The following is a 17,827-nucleotide window of genomic DNA, read 5'->3' as shown; positions in this document are numbered from 1 at the left end:
GCTAGGCTAGGCACACTTTCAGTCTGAGACAGAAGAGCCACAGGAGCTGGTTTGAAGCTCTTCCGTTCACTCTCTCTGAGCTCTCTTGTCTTCATCAATAACATTAGACTCACATCACAAGGGCTTGTGAGCCTTTGCAACTTTGAGCTGCTCAGCTGAAAGGAGCCATATAGGTGAAAACATAATTGTGTATTATTGAGGAATGCTGCTGTAATAAACAGCCTGTGTTACCAAGTATCCTGCTGCAATATTTGTGTTTATGTCAGCACCTTAAAATCATTGACCTGCAACAAACTTGGTGTAGGGAAAAGAAGCTGATCCAAAGGTCAGAGAAGAGAAATGCAGTTTTCCCCCATCACAGCCTAAGCAAGCAAGGCTGGAGAGCTGCAGCACAGAGCTCAGCCAGGGAAAATGTGGCTCCATAAAGCTTCACTCCCTTCCCCGTTGCTAGAGCAGCACTCAGGGAGATGACCCGAGATCAAAGATGCTTGTGGCAGCAGTCTGCTTGCAAGACTAATCACCATTAGTCTACTTGGACTGGCAGATTGCAGGCACCCACCCACTGTGGTGTGCTCTGTTGTGCCAGCGATGCACAGGCGCTGCTCAAAGCGAGAGCGAGCCTCCCCATAGCCCTGTGTGTGGCAGCAGCAAGGTGAGCTCTGTGGGTGTCGACTAACAGGTTTTGTTCCAAACAGAGCCTTTGAGCTAGGAGCTGCCTCATTTCATTTTATCTGGGAACGGGAGAGTTGCTGAACAACAGGTATCATGAAGAGCCCGGATGGATGTGCCCAGGGCACATGCTGTTGAATGTACAGTAGCGTAAAACTCTGTATCTGAGTGCAGTATGTTGCACACTTTATCCCTTTATCCCCCTTCTTTCCCCAAAGGCAGACCCATAATCTCATAAACCTGAAAACCTCCTCGAATAGCTCCCAATGTGTTCGCTTGCCCATGAGTAGCAGTGGCCCTCTGAAGAGCTTGGGATTCTCCTTTCTCCCTTCTACAAGGCAACTTCACTGCTTAACTCCCCTTCCTTCAGTGAGTGACCCAGAAATCTGGTCGCTTGACTCCCTTGTCACCATGCATCCCAGGACCACACTTGATACCAGTGTCTGTGTCCTCCTATCCCAGAAATGACCTGGGACCACCCATGCTATTCCTGCCTTCCTGCAATGCCCTCTTTTAGCTCCCTTCTCTCACTTTCCCTAGCACTACAGTTATGTAGCATGGATGCCATTTCCCAGTAGCTGGGCACCTTGGAAATGGGATTTATGGAATACAGCGTGTTCCTGACACCTGATCTGCCAGGTCCGTGGCTTGCCACCTCTGCTCCGTTTGGACCAGGGCTCAGGTGGAGAGGAGCAGAAAGCAAACAAGAAAGCAGATTGGCTGTGTCCCTTTCCATGCACCAACATCTGGGAGAAGAAAGGGCACTTTAAAGGCAGAGGGATGGCAGTGACAAGAAACAGGGCTAACAAAGGGTGCCAGGGCTGGCTCCAGTGATAAAGCAACAGAAAAATAGCACAGTATCATCATCACCTGCCAGCTCCTGCCTTTAATCCTCCTGAGTCGGCACATCCATAATTGGGGACTTGTCTCTACCATCTAGGGCACTTGGCAGCCCGAAGCTCTCCTCCCTAGAAGCGAGATTTGTGATCAGATTAAAGCCTATTTCGTGTTCCCCTCGTGCAGGTTTCTGTCGTGCTCACTGCTTCCCCTGATGTTTACATATGATGGGCTGACTCATTTCCACATGAAGAGCTGACACTTCCCTCTCAAATCCAATGCAGGGGTCACTGGTTGCTACGTTAAAGGGAAAAAACTACAATGGAGAGATTTTTTCTAATCACTGCATCGGACTACAAAGGAATGTAAAACACTGAGCAGTGTTCTTCTGTTAGAAGCAAGAGCAAGGTTACTTCAGGTAGTTCTCAAGAGCATTTTGATATTTCACACAATACAGCTGCACGCAGAAGCTCACACACCTTCACACACACAAACCACAGGAGAGCATGCTGTCACTGAAATCACTAGGAGTTCATCGTGGCATGAGGAAAGGAAGATGCTCTGATATTGAGGAGTGCCTCCCTCCCGTGCTGCACCCCAGCGCTCCCACCCTGTCTCATTTTGCTCTGTGTCTCTTCCTGCCATCAGATAAACAGGGGTAATGCCCAGTCTATACTATGGCAAGGACAAATATGTTAAAATACAGCTATTAAGAGGAAGCACAGAAGTAAGCAGGGCACATATGGGACATATTGCTGTAAGGGCACTAATGCTAAGTGAAGACCAGATTTATCTGCACGTTTTGTAATCTGGTTAGTCACAGAAACATCACTTGACTTACAGAAAGGCCATCTGATGCATTTAACCTTGCTTTTTGTGTTCCTCCCTAATGAAGCTGGGATAGTTCAAGGGAAGAGGAGAAAGGAGCAGACAAATAAAAGGACATAGCAAAATTGCTTTTCTTTTGTGACAAGTGTTGCATGACATGGGAAAGAGGGTAGAAGTTGTCCTGGCCTGGAGCATCCAGCAAAGGAATTAAAGGTGTTACAAGCACTGCTTCTAATGTTCTTGCAATAAAGATGAAGAACTGACTGTGAGGCACCTGCTAAAGCCCTGCTTCAGACAAACAATAGTAAAAGTTGAGGAACATTTAAGCACAACCTGAAGCCCACTGAAATACTCTGAAGGGGTCTGCAAGCAGCCCTGCTAAAGCCCTCTATGTCTTGAACAAAGATACAGTGGAGCAATGGAGAGAAGAGTTGCCAGACAGCAAACTGCCACCCAAATCAGGCAGCACAGTCAAGGGAACAAAAAACAGGAGCCCATAATCATTTTATGATTCTAATTTAACTTTTATGAACATGTTTTGAGCTCCTCTAGTCAGACTCTGGTATTGATCTTTTCAGTACTGTTAACTCATAACCAGACCATATTTGAAGACATAAACTTTAAGAGGGATAATAAAGAAGAGCCAGACTGCACTGGCTTTTTTCTTCTCAGCACAGGGTCTGGGAGCTGTAAATCCTGCTGGAATCAGTGAAATTATGCAAGTGAAGATTAACTCCCGGCTGTGTCAGTTTTGGAGATAGTGGGCAGCAATGACATCAGTCTTTATTTCTAGTTCAAAGTGAAACTATCTCGGGATATAAAGCAATGGGAGAGTAAGAATCTAATCTAGGGAAGAGAGCACCGACTTCTCTCTGCCTGCTTTTGAGAAATGGACCAAATTGCAGCGTTTTGACCCATTTCTGGACCAGCTGCAGATTCTCACAAAATTACTCACTGCTTAGATTAGGGTTCTGCCTTCCAAATCTAGTTTGAGCTAAGCAGGAGCATTTAGATCTTGCAAATGCTGTTATTCTTTAGCGAGTGTGAGCACTAGCACATGGTAGTGGATATCTTGGCTTCTCTATACTACATGTCCACTCTGTGTTTTAGGTCAGGGAGGTTCACACAGCTTGCTCCATGCTTTTGACTGATGGATAACATAAAAAACCTCAATAACAATGTTAATGGGCTTTTTTCTCTCCATGGTAACACTACAGGATGGACAGTTTTCCTGCTTCTGGCAATAAAGGAACATGAAAATATGTGGCAGGTTTTTTTTGTTAAATGGATCCTAATCTAATGAAGTGAGGACAGGAGCGAGGAGGGCTACTGCTCTCAGCCCTGCCAATGCAAGATCATAGAATCATGGAATGGTTTGTGTTGGAAAGGACCTTAAAGCTCATCCAGTTCCAACCCCCTGCCACAGTAAGGACCCCTTCCATTAGACCAGGTTGCTCCAAGCCCCATCCAACTTGGCCTTGAACACTGCCAGGGATGGGGCAGCCACAGCTTCTCAGTTTGGGCAACAGGCTGAAGAATCTCACGGTGAAGCTTACCCAGTTCCTCTGAGGTCTAATTTGTTATTTGAATTTACACTGCAGGCTGCTAAACTGTCAACTTTAAGTGTGAATCCACATCTGCTTGCAGATAGACTTAGTCGTACTTGGGCAGACCTTACCCTGCCACATGCAGCTGGGAATTGCACGCTGAATGTCACAGCCAAAAGGTGATGGTGAAGTGTTAAGAACTCTGTGATCCCTTTCATTTAAAATAATCTACAGGTCTCAGTTTTCAGTTCTGAACAATGCCCTGAAAAGAGGCAAGTTATTATAACTTCAGGTTTTGTTGCAAGCACTTGAAATAGCACAACTCTCTTCCCGCTCAGCATCTCCAATCCCCTCGACACCCTGCATCTCCCCAAGCTTGTCAATGTTGGCATGCATCCCACGGCCCTAATTCTGCATTTTCCATGACTCACACTACTCAGCATCTCCGTGCTATCTCATGCCAGTTGGAATTAAAACACAAAAGGGATCTTCAAAACAATAAAAGGCTGTGTGGTACATCCTGCCAACAGTTGGAACTCAGCGGAGAGTAACTGGAATGATGAAGGAACTTAAGGCAGAGACTTTTGAGGAAAGATTAACATTGCTAAAAATAGGCCACACGGGTAACTAATGACTGGCAGGGTCTGTGATAAAAGTCACTGTGTATTTAAGGGTATAAATAATCAAGAATGGAATTAAATTATTTAGAGTGCACAAAGGGCAGCTACCGGAGTACACTACCACAAGTGATGGCATTAAATAAAGTATGGGAAGAAAAACAGGGACATCACCTCCCCTCTCCTTCTGACTGAATTCTGTTTAACTTGGACTTGAACTAAAGCCTACTGCAGTCACTGTAAATTTCCCTCCATCACAGTGGTACCCACTGCAAGAAGGTGCCAACTATAATTTACAATTACAACTCAGGTTTTCTGTAGAGACACATGTAATCCAGGACACTAGACTGGGAATCCCTCTTTGGTTTTGCCTCAGTAACCTGTCTGCCCTGCAAAACTGGCAGTATCTGGAAGGAGCCAGATCCTGTTCTCTTTATCCAGAGCAGCAGCTCACTGCAGCTGGCAGAGTTACAGCCAGAAGGGATCATTGTGGCTCTTTAGTCTGACCCAGTGGGTGACACACTGTTTTCCCATGCTGCATCTGCTTCACTGGGTAAGACAGGTACATATCACTGAGCAGAATAAACACTGTATTTGTTGCTACTCTTTTCTTTGTGTGTCCTTAGAGTTACCATGGTATCAGCACAAAAATACTCTAGATTTGACTCAGGGAAAGAAAGATATTTGCTTGTCGCTTCTCTTATTTCTCCCCATCCCTTAGGCACCCCCCTCCCTGGAGCTCATCAACACATCTCTCTGCAAACCAACTGCCTTTCCTTTTGCACTGAGATCCATTCTGCAGTTTTCTTTCACTGCTGGGGCATTATCAGACAAATAAGATGTGCATGTGTTAAGAAACTCAGAGTAAACTCTTCTGCTATCTTCCTAGGGCAAGAGAGTATGTGTGCCTAAGACAACACAGTCGCTATGCTGTATTTTGGTTTTCTACTGTTTTTCAACTGTGGTTGCTCATGATTAACAACAGAAACATGGACATATTTTCTGTGAAGAGCTGTTTGAAAAGCCATATCCAGGGTAATAAATGGTTCATTGTTAGGCTAGCAAGCTATGTCTCACAGAGAATTTACTTGGTGCCTCTTAGTTCTAGTGCTGCTCAGCATTTCCATTAATAACCAGAATGACAAAATAGAAAATAAACATATTAAATTTAGCCACGATGCTCTCTTCAGAGCAGCTAAAATCACACCAGAGGACGGGCTTAAAATACGGCATGGAATAGACGACAAAATAAATACACAGTGGTGACAACTGGTTAAATAACTGTATAAAAGGGGATCTAGGGTTGCCATTAAGCTGAACAAGAGTTAAAAATGTCACACTGCTGAGAAGGGGGCAAACCATGCTGGGATACAGAAACATCAGTAAGGCCTGTGAGGTACATCAAGTCAGCTTTTCGTTGATTTTGGTCTGGTGTGGGCTGACCTGGAGAACTACAGCCCATAACAGGCACAGCATGGGAGCTAAGCAATGGATCAGCTGGAGAAGAGCAGTGAAACAACATCCGAGTTCTGGAGAACGTGACCTACAAGGAATCACTGCAGGAAACGGGACCTTTTGAAGAACATATAAGAGAAGGCAGGAAGGAGGGAAAGAGAAACCTACTGTTGTGCATAAGGGCTGGAGCAAAGAAGGGAATAGTCTCCGAGTCTGGTACAGAAAGGATGAGAAGTAACAAATTAAATTGCATCAGAACCAGATACTAGGGTAACCCAAGTGATGAGAAGACTGATGAAGCACTGAAATAAACAGTGTGACAAGACTGCAGCATCCTGCTTGACCAGTGTTTAATTGGCTTCACAAACATCCGTTGAGCACTACATAATACAGTAAAACCTGCCCTGAGGCAGGCTGATAGACTGTGCAGCTCCCTCAGGGTGCTGTGCTCAGACATCCACCCACTGCCATGTTGCTTAAGCTACTAGTGTTTGCATCATTACAGTGCTGGCACCCTGAGTAACCCTGCTTGGTAGTAACCTTATTTGTGCTTGAGAACCACATGCTGACTCCTTTTCTGTTTATAGGGAAGTGACACAGGAACTCAGTCAGGAAATTTTGGGATGCTGTTTTGTTTTGCTTGCACTGAGACCACATTTATTTTATTTTCTCTGACAGCTGTTTTAGACCATTTCACTTCTCTGCTGGAAGCATGGTAAGGTCTGAAATATGTGTTGTAAATAGCTGGGAAAACTGCACATTTAAGTCTAATTTTATGTGTAGCATCTTTTATTAATGATGCAACGTTTATGTTTTAAGTCACCATTGATTTTTATTAAAAAAGATATGTTTAGTGTATGTGCATGCTGCCAGCAAAATAAAATATTATGGTTTTCCCCCCTCAGTATGAATTCCCATTAATCTTCTCTAAGTGCACAAGAAAGTAAGAGGCAAACTCTCTCAGTCCAAGGCAGCATCAACACCTAAGCTCTATAAGACATCATCATGTATTCGTTCCACTGGGATGCAGAAGGGCTGCTTAATTGCATAAACCAGCATGTGTAAAGCAGGGGCTGAGGAAACAAAACGCTCCCCTGTGACTTGTCACATTTGTGACTGATTAGCTCGGTTAATATATAATTAAGATTCAGAGGAGAGACATAAAATATCCAGCAAGTACAATGAAAGCTTTCTGAGCTACATGCAAGTAGCTAAGAGGTGTGGGTAAGGCCAAAGACAGGAAGATAACGATGCATTTTGCACTCAGTCTCCAGGTCCTGTCTTAGGTCAAGATGTATTGGGTCTTACTGATGATAGGAAGGTTTTCCAGCAGTATAGCACTGCATGCTGAAGAGATCCTCAAGCCCCCAAGAAGTCTCATTCATTAGGAGTTTTGCTACGTAGCGCAAGCGATTGAGTAATGGGTACAGTGATTTTTATTTGACTTTGAGCTAGATCAGGTAATGTAGCTTTGCAGTAACTGAAAGCTTCTGTCTGACCTCACATTAACTGAGGAGCAGACTGTAAGGATGTGATTATTCATTAGGCTGGAATGCAGGTAAACTAGATCCCAGGTGGTTTTGGTTCTGAGCATTTTGATAAGACACCTGCAAGCATTGGCTATAACAATAATGAAGCCATGACAGCAAGGTTAATGCAAATCCAGTGCAAATATAAACAAGTAAACACTATAACAACAGAACATGGGGTATGATAATGTGTGCAATTAAGGAAATGAATATATAAATTTGATACATGATATATAAAGGAGTATATTTAAGGCTAGAGGTCTCCAGAGCTCTTTTCCCCAAGATACTGGCTTCAACACTGGGGGATCATCTTGTCATGCTGCACCGAGAACTTTGTGAGGACATGAAACGAAGAACTACCTGCTGGCAGATTTTGTGTATGAGAGCATTACTTTGATTTTAATGATAAAGAGGGCTCATTTACCTCTAGCTCATCATTTACCGTGCAGGTGTGCAAAAGCCCAAGTGCTAATATGAGGTTCCTGTTCAGACATGTGAGCCTGCAAAGGGAGGCCACCTGGCCTGGCTGCACGCCACCATCTGCGGTCACAACCACCTCTGTTAGCATCACATCACCACAAGGGTGTCTGCTGAAGGTGCTGACAGTACCAGAATGGGTCTGCTTGTGTGGGCCTACCTGGAACATCAGGTCTAGGAGAAAGCCACCTCCATTTCCCTCCCAGAAAAACCTCCTCAAATAAGAGGCTCATTGCTGAGCTTACCTTCGCACAAGCACACGGGAAGCATCCATCACAAATGGAGAGATGCCAGGCCATCTTCCATCAACTACTTCACAGAGACAACATCCACCCTCCATAAGAGTTCCCAGGCTCAATGACTTTTTCAGGCTTTTTCTAGTCATCACAATTAAGGCCCTGTAATCAGCTGCATCGACACTGCAATCAGCCCCAGCAATCAGCCTCCTGCCTCTGATGCTGATGAATGCTGGGAAGGTGCCATGGAGTCAAGAGACTAATTGACCATTTTGTTACAAACAACAAAAAGAGGAGAGGGTGGAAGTGCATTTGTGCCCCCAGATTTGGGGGGCCCAGGAAGGAGGACGGTACCTTGCTGAGGCCTTCAAAACTAATCTGAATTTGCCAGCTGGTTTGTATTTGTTGTGAACAAGGACTGTAGGAGTGTGCTGGCTTGCATGAGCCAAGAGGCTGATCTGATCTAACATTGCATGAGCCTGAAATCAAGGGGGCTGGTGCATGGGGTGGGTGATAAGTACCTGTCGCTGAGCTATACCAGAATTACTATCAGAGCTATCTCTTCATCCAACATTTGTTAGAGGAACCATCCCAAGCGTTCAGTTCATGGACAACCCTTTTTTTCTTTCCGGCAGTTTAGGTTTGACAAGGTAAAAATAAATCTAGGCTTGCTGAGCTCCTGTTAAAAATGTATTATATGTACTTTTATGGTCCTTCAAGTCCAAGATGTGAACTGGGTCCTCCTTTTTGTATCAAAAAGAGAAAGCAGCTGTACAATGAAAGCATTTTGCCTATGAATCAAAGTAGCTTCTCTAAGTTACTTTTCATTTTACCTGCTTTTAACATACCCAGCTCACTGCTGGCCATCTCTTTGCCTAAGGCTCCATGCAGAGGCAGATAAGAAGTAGCTGAGAAACAGACCGGCTATGCTTCTGTTGTATTTCGTCAGACTATGGCTGGGAATTGGCGGTGTGTCTGCCTGAGAAATCATCTCCACCTAGGAAATCACCTTTGAAAAGGAAAGATTTGTTCTTCTGTTTCAGATGCATCACTCTGTTTATTGACCCATTAATTATTGGTCCGTGTCTTTTGACAGTCAGGATACTGGGGATGATGTTCCAGTGTGACTCTTGTGAGACAGAAACAGCAGAGCTGCTCAGCCCAGCCACTGTAACAAGTTTATAATGTAAAGCACTGAGCAATTAGCTGGGAGATTTACCTCCCTGTCTTAAAAGCATTTTTATTACTTAATCAATCACAAGCAATTTATAAACAAGGCTGAAGTTTTACATGGAGCCATAAACCTGTCTTGTTTGCTTCCATGATAAAGCAGGAGAAACAGACCCAAAGTTTCAAAAGGCATCTGATCAATTAAAACAAAATCAAAAAGCAGAACTACCTCAAAAGAAGATAAATTGTTTTTCAAAGGGAGGAAGGACTTTAGCAGAGGCTGGGGGAAAAAGAAGTCCATCTGTCTATTTGCTGGTCTATAACATCATTCATAACAGCGGCTTGAAGTAGCAGCATTGTAAAGCGAAAATGTGAGTGGTTTGGGGCAGGGACTCTGTTTGTCTGTGCATGCCTTCCTCAAGCTGGATTGCAGGCGCTGAATGCCAGCACTGTGTAATTGCAAAATAAAAATATTAAGAATGCTGAGTCGGCAACAGCACGTGTGCTCCAGATGCCCTTTTTGCTTTCAGAGCTTCTGACTCAGTGCCAGGTCACGATGGTATTAGGAACCTGTTAGGTAGCGATATGATACTTGCTGCCTCCAAAGGGAGCTGCTCCAAGCCACAGGAGTGCCCTGACCCTCCTCATTTTCTCTTTTTGATTTGTCTTGTCATTAGAAGGAGGTTACTGGAAATAATTCACTGGCAGGATTTCTGCGTATCAGGAGCAGCTGACCATGTGGTGTAACACAGAGACACGCAAAGGTACACAAAGATGCCCTGGTCTGGATCCTTCTTCAGTCACTGAGGCCAGGAGGCTGCTTTGCATCCCTGCACCACCGCTCTCCCAGCATATACTGGTTGGACCAGTTAGAGTTCCACACCAGGCTGTTGGGATAGTAACCTTGATAGAGATGGAATCAGCACTTGCTGGCTGAATGTGTTTCAGTTGGTTTGGCAGGGATCCCAGCTCCACCGGTTCCTCTACCTCTGACATTCAGTGCCTCAGCAATACTGCTGACTCCTGCGAAACTGGGGCACCCATACTGACATGAAAGTCCTGCCTTGGAGATTGCTACTGAAGAGGTCTCTACTGCACTACATGCAGGAGCTAGACTGGAGGCTGAATTCACCTTGATTTGTGGTAGTCTAATTGTTCCAGCATCAGCTTTTTGATGGGTTTGACTGCTCTGATCTTACAACTCCCAGTCCTGATTCTTCTGCCATTTCCCACCTCACCTGTCAGCTCACGATTTACGCCTTCCAAAGCAGAAATTACATTAATAGACGTGTTTCCAAGGTATCCATAGTCAAGGTTTCCTCTCTCTGAGCCAGGCAGGAGTCTCCTATGTTGAGCAGGTACTTTGCACTTGCAGCATCTTCTCCATCTTCATTGCTACAGCTGAACCTCCGAACTGCTGGGTGGAAGCTGCGCGGTGGCATCACACATGTGCCTCACATTTCCAGACCTCAAAGGAACAAATGTGTCATTGCATAGTTCAATGATTTAACAGCTCTGAGTGTTTTTGACAAATAGGCACTTCATGGTTTCAATCCCTACGCTCATACTGCAGGTAAAGTCAGATGCTCACTGGTTCAGCATTGGGGTCCTGCATAGCTGAAGCATGGCTTTTGCCCAGAGTAATATAAAATGTCATAGTCAGAAACTGTCACCCTTTGGGGTACAGATTCCTTCCTCATCCTGCCCCATTAAAAACATATTTAGCACAAGAAACGAATGTCATAAAAATATATAAAATATAACAGAGGACGAAATGCTGACCCATCTGATCCTTCCTACCACAACAGTCCCAAAATAACAGATGCACATCATCCTTTGTGGTATAGACAGCATGGAATACCGTACTTTGATGTTTCGTGAGCTACTGAAATTGGGCTGCATGGCAGGTTTTATTTATTTCCACTTTTTCATAGTCCAAATGATAGCTCGTACTTTGCCCTGTTTCCTACCCCCAGACTGGCCTCAGCAGTGATGCACATCCACCCAGTCTTTCAAATGCTGAAATGTAGATACATTTTCTTCCCATCCCATTTCTGCCTTTTTTTTTTGACTTGAAGGCAATTGGTTAATACAATAAGCTTCATCAACTACAACTGCAGTACAGCAGCTATTGAGCTAATCTATCTTATTTCTAAGCAGTTTTTTACCATGTGATTATTGCAATTACTTTAACAGACAAAAAATTTTAAGTGCTAGGGCCTTGCTTCTCCACTCAAGCCAGAAATTAGCAAAAGAGCTTTTCTCTTGTTTATTTAAGCCCCAGAAAAAGTGTCGGATTTTCAAAAGAAAAAGAACATATCACAAGTTTTGCAGCTTCTGAGCAAGAATTAGCTTTAAACTGCTGAAGAACATGACTGAAGCGAGGGGTAGTCAGAATAGCAGTTGCTAGGATGGGACATTTAATCTCCAACTTGTAAGGAGCAAATATGAACAGTGGATTTTGCTCTCAGCCTCTATTAACAAAATGGGAGTGTGTTTTCTGAGAGTGAGGCTGGAAACCAATGCTGTGACAACTATTACAGAGTCATAGAATTGTTTAGGTTGGAAAGGACTTTTAAAATCAAGTCCAACCACTAACCTGGCACTGGCAAGACCATCACTAAACCATGTCCCTAAGCAGCACATCTACACAGCTTTTAGTTACCTCCAGGGATGGTGACTCAGTCACCTCCCTGGGCAGCCTGTTCCAGTGCTTGGCGGCCCTTTTTCCTAGCATCCAGTCTAAACCTCCCCTGGTGCAGCTTGAGGCCATTTTCTTTTGTCCTATCACTTGTTACTTGGGAGAAGAGACTCTCCCCCACCTTGCTCCAACCTCCTTTCAGGCAGTTGTAGGGAGCGATAAGGTCCCCCCTGAGCCTTCTGTCTCCAGACAAACCCCCCCCCAGGTCCCCCAGCCGTTCCTCATCACACTTGTGCTCTAGGCCCTTCACCATCTCTATTGCCCTTCTCTGGCCGCACTCCAGCACCTCGATGTCTCTCTTGTAGTGATGAGCCCAGAACTGAGCACAGGATTCAAGATGCAGCCTCGCCAGTGCTGGGTACAGGCGGATGACCACTGCCCTGGTCCTTTCCCCTTATGTATATAACTGCAACAGCTCCTTGCATTGTATCTTAATGGCCAACTTGCAGTTCATCACTGAGCTAGGGTCAATGATGTAAGGAGAGGAATGAAGAACTGTGGTTGCTTTTCTTTACTTGTCAGGCCATTTTTCTGATGAAGTTTATATGATGCTAAACAGGTTTAGCACACATGAATGAATGTTGCTCTTATAGAGCAGGATACTTTGAAAAGCATTTTCATTCTTCAGAGCATAGTTTTATTTATTTGATTTTTTTTAAATAAAGAATCCATGTGAAACTTTCAGTTTTGACATTCTTCACTTTCCCTTTTTTCCTCAGTTTTCTTTCTCTGACCTATTTTCCCTCATGTTTCTTTTTTTAATATTTGTCAGAGAAAAGGAGGCTCGAAATAGGAGCAAACAATACATTTCCAGACTTATTTAACCCAAATATTCACATCTAAAAGAAAGAAAATGTAGTCAAGTTCAACAGATATTATCAATAAAAAATAGCTAGTTCCCTGGGAAGTGAATAACCGTTAATTGTAAATAATGTGAACCCTTTGGTAACATTCTTCATACTTCTGTCCTTACCTCAAACACATCACAAACCTGCACAGCTGTGAAAAATTCTCTGGGGACAGTCAGTTTAACTTCCAGAGCTTGTCTCCTTAATATTAGGTTTATTGAATGCTGTAAAATCTGCGCCTGAAACCCTTCTGTGCAGCATTGCCTTGCAGAGCTCAGTGCTACCACGCGCCGACGCACCTGTCAGCCACATTTCCAGCTCTGTGATTCTGTGATTCACAAAGAGGGTTTGGGCTTTTGTAACTTTAAAAGTCTTTGGGCTCCACTTTCTCAGGGTAATGGGGGTAAAGGAAGACATGACATGGCTGGACATTGGAGTACATGCAGTCATCTGCTTGCCCTTGGACTCATCAACCAGCTAGGACAGAAGTTTGTCATCATACCCTTCCCAAGAGCTGCTTTGCACAGATTTGAGCTAAAACACTTCCAGAGGGATCCCCAGTCTGATCTTCAGGCAGCTTGATTTCCCTCTCTTTCACTGCTAGGCTCTTCCTAGCTCTCAGGACAAGGGCAGAGAGCAAAGCAAAGGAACCAGACACTATGTGATAAACAGCAGAAATATTCCACAGCTTGCTGCCCTCCCTGACACCTGCTCTCTTGGATGTACGTTTTGCCCTGTATATCATCTCTAAATGGGAAATGGACAGGCATAGTTGTGCATGCATACTTCTGCCTTTCCATGCCCATTGCACCTGTAGAAATCGTGCCTTTTATGCCTAGTTAGCCCTGATAGCCAATGAATCAGTGAAATCCTGGGTGAGCACACTCCACACTCATAAATTAGATGCCAGCAACTTTGGAAATTGGCCCTTGGCATCTCGTAGCACGTTCCCTTCCACACCATTACTGCAAAGCTGTCACGGGATTCACTGGGGCAAGAAGCATTTCTAGGGAATCTGTGAGCCAGCACAAAATGCATTTTGACAGACTTTGCATAAAAATATGGTCTCTTAGTGTGCAGGAACTTGTTGTGCCAACTTTGTCAAGGGTGGTTTCTTCTCCTTGAGCCCACATACACTCTTCTGCTTTCAGAGCAGGAGCTGTGATGCTCTCTGGGGAAGCTCCTTCCACCTGGAAGGATCAGGATCTTCTCTCCCTGCCTCTACAGCTGTCCATTTCTTTTCAACATTGAGTTTAGAACTAATTTCTCCTGTTCTCCTTACATCTACCTGTTAATTCGGCTCACCCTCTGCTATGAGTTCTCTGGCTGAAATTTATTCACCAGGCAATGTCATTATGACTGCTTTGCCTCATTTCATTCTAAAAAAGAAATACTTTTCAATCCAGTTTCTATAGAAGCCTCCGTACAAAATAACATTTTGTTGTATGCTATGGAGGAAATCTGCAAAGCTTTTACAGTGCTGCATGCAGGATGTTAATTCCAGCTGGTGAATATGTTTCTCTGGAGTCCTGCAGCTCTGTAAGTGGAATTACTTTGATGACTAAACTGTTAAATCAACACTTGTCTCACTGTCTTTAAAAAAAAAATTAAATCAACCCACCTTCACCTGCCACTGAAACAAACAGAAAACAGATAAATTCGGATCCCTTGTTGTGACTCATCATTTTCAGCAGTTACCCAATGCTGGAATGATTACTTTTTACTCGTCTGTGAATAGTTTTAAATTCACATTTTATGGCAGACATAATAGAGGCAGAATTTCCATTTTCTTCCTACTTTCATGTGTTTCTGCTATTTGAAAAGATTGCAGAAACAGAAGAAATGGATGGATTAGCATTGAGAGTGCGACAGAGGTGCCAGATAAAGCTGGGACACAGCAATAACCTCAGTCCGCACAAATGGAATAGCACTGCTATCTGGTGGCTGCTCCATGACTCATGGAAAATGCTTTGGTTGTCTCAGGCCTCTATTTGGAGGACAGGTATACATAGCAGAGAAGGTCTGCAACAGAGCTGATCCAAGCAAAGAAGCCAAGGATTAGCCAGGCTGCAGAGCTCAAACTCACTTTGATTGACAGGCAAGAAAAACCCCAGCAAGGAGCACAGTTGGGAGGGATGTAATGGGAGAATATATTTGCCAGATTGCTGGGGGACAGGGAGAGGTTTGCAGAAAGTTGTTTTCATCATGACAGTTTCCTGATTGTCATCAGATTTCATTCTGCAAAAGCCAAACCAGATAATATCGGCGTGTCCCACTTGTAACAGCCTCGGAATTGAAAGCTGTCATGTTGTTGCTCAAAACATGCTTTTGAAAAGAAAATGGATGTTTCTTTTGTTAAAAGAAAAAAAGAATATTGTTTTAAAGAGCTGACACCTGAACTAAATGTTTCAATGGTGTTGAAATGTTACACTTTGACCCGAGATCAATAGAAATGTGGGATGTGGAGAGGGTTTATTTAATACAGTATTTCCAGCCTTTTCAGTCCTATCTTAGTCTGGTGTCAAAATCAGGCTTGAAAAATATACTTTCAAGCAGAACATCAGGATCCCAGGCAGATTTAGTCAAGAAAGTAATTTGGAAGAAAATAGTTTAATTAGAAATAATGCAGACCATTACTGCAATTTAGGTTTTGGCCATGCAGAAATGAGCCATGGGATCCGTACCCAGAGGGATGCCCATGAGTAGGGCTGCTCCCAGTAAAACAGCCTGTGTCCAGCCAAGACCATCCATCTGGGGTGAGGAAGTGTAATTCTGTATCGATGAGCAAAAGATGTGTCACGAAGAGGTCTGGACCTGTGAGCTGAAGATGTTAATTACAACAGACCCTTACCTCACCTTGTGTTAACCATCAGAATAAATACTGTTATTGACCGGGGTGAAATAAAGCAGTGAAATCTATTCTGCAGAGATTGTCTGAGGACTTTCAGGCCCATCTAAGGAAGCCTTGCTTTCTCCTTGACAGTTTAAAGACCAGACATGAACAACTGCTGCTGTGACTTGCTGCTCTAAATATAGAATAACACAAATTATCACATGCTGACAGGTTTCAGTTCCATGGATGACTCTGCCAGCAAGGCCTTTGAAAGCATCTCCACTCGGTCCTCTCTGAACCAAGCAGATAAGCTCTCTGTGACTAACATGGTGAAACCAGTAGGTTTTTTCATTGTATAAGCCACCTCAACTCATGCTCTTCCCTTCCCTTTTAGGATAAACTCAGTCCACATGAGCACCCCACTCTTTGTTGTCACATGATAGATGCTGTTCTCATTGACATCACTTGATGGGGGAGAATTAAACCCCTGTGTTAGACAGCGCCTGATTTTTCTCTTATAGCAACAACTATAAATCTGTGCCTGGCACTCTTCCATACACATAAATCTGGCCCTGCAGACCACCAGCCAACGTGTTTTCCTACTTCCCACACAATTAAAGGTGCCAAAGATAATTTTTTTCCCTCTGAAGTCACACTTCTGACAATTTCACATAAACAGTATCACGGAGGGAAAGAGTCAGCATCAGATCAGCAAGTCATGAAATGTAGCAACGTTGAGATGTTTTGCATTCTGGCATTTCATGCAATTAACCTTCTTAATGCAAATTTATTACAACTTTGAAAAAAAAGAAAGCCTCAGAAAGCATTAGAAAAAAGCATTCCAACCATTTCAATGCTAATCCTCAAAATATTATTTGAGACATTTGTAGTACAATAATTTGTGTCATCTCTTTATATACAGATTTTGAATAGCAATTGGCTGTATCAAATGCTCATTGTTGTGTGCTGCAGAGCTGAGTCCTTTGTACTCCGCAAAGGAGGGCAGCGCCTGCTAACCCATCACCGTAGAGGATTGTCATTAAGATTCAGCAACAAGTAGACACATTTAACTCTCAAAAGCAGTAGAATCAGTCCTCTTCTCCACTTACCCTGCAAAGCTGGGTCTAACTAGGATTTCCCTTGAAGGATCACTAAGTCAGAAGCAATTGAAAGTGGGGTCTTCCATACTTGAAGAACTTACCCAGCAACAGGAATAAGCAATAGGTTTGTGCTTTCATAAAGAACCTAGCTGTGGGATCAGCTGGAATAAAAGGAAACTGATTTGCAGGTGCACGTAAGGGGCAAAGAAGGTGGTGATTTAACGAAACCACACTTGTAAAGCAGACTGTCAGGACTCAAAAAGATTCTGACCTAACACGCAAGGAAAACAGAGCAGGCAAATGCAGACAGGGTTTATCCATCTGGGACAGGTTGGTTTGTGTTCTCTTTATAAAGTTACCATGTTGAGAATGCCTGGAAAATCCTGGGCTGTTTGTTTTTGTTGTATTATCATGTGTCCCTGGAGATGTAACTGCAAACCCCGAGAGAGCAGATCATACCATGAAAGTTAGGCAGCTACCCCAGGCACCAAATTAGGAGTCTTATCACCTGTCCAGATAATCATGGAAAAGAGAAAGGGCACTTCAGCTTGCCTAGGATACAAATTACCCTCCACAAGCACTTATCTGTCACCACTGGTTTTATGGGGAGCCTGAGGCGATCGGAGCTGTGTTGAGTGAATCTCCCTGATTCCCCAAGATCATGGGGTAGAGGCATGGGAAAGCGCGTGTTTAAGCCATAGGAGAGCAGCTGGACCATGGGCCTGTTTCTGTGATGGCAAAGGACCCTCTGCCCACAAAACATGGCATAGCAGAGCACTCCCACAGCTGTCTGAGATGTAAGATTTAAGTCTGTGACTTATCATGAGCTGACCTTTTCCAATGTGCAATTATTCAGCCAGCAAACTCCCAACCAGCAGCGTTTCCCTCCATGTCTGCTACCCAGAACATGGCAAAAAGCTTTTATTTTTCTTCATTTTGCATCATCTCCTGGCAGAATCAGCATTGCAACAGGGAACAGT

The sequence above is a fragment of the Pezoporus wallicus genome, unplaced genomic scaffold (assembly GCF_028554395.1).
Source record: "Pezoporus wallicus isolate ANWC-B61680 ecotype Strahan unplaced genomic scaffold, APGP_CSIRO_Pwel_v1 contig_3952, whole genome shotgun sequence".
Taxonomy (NCBI): domain Eukaryota; kingdom Metazoa; phylum Chordata; class Aves; order Psittaciformes; family Psittacidae; genus Pezoporus; species Pezoporus wallicus.
The sequence above is the reverse complement of the archived record's forward strand: the minus strand, read 5'-3'. Positions refer to the sequence as shown.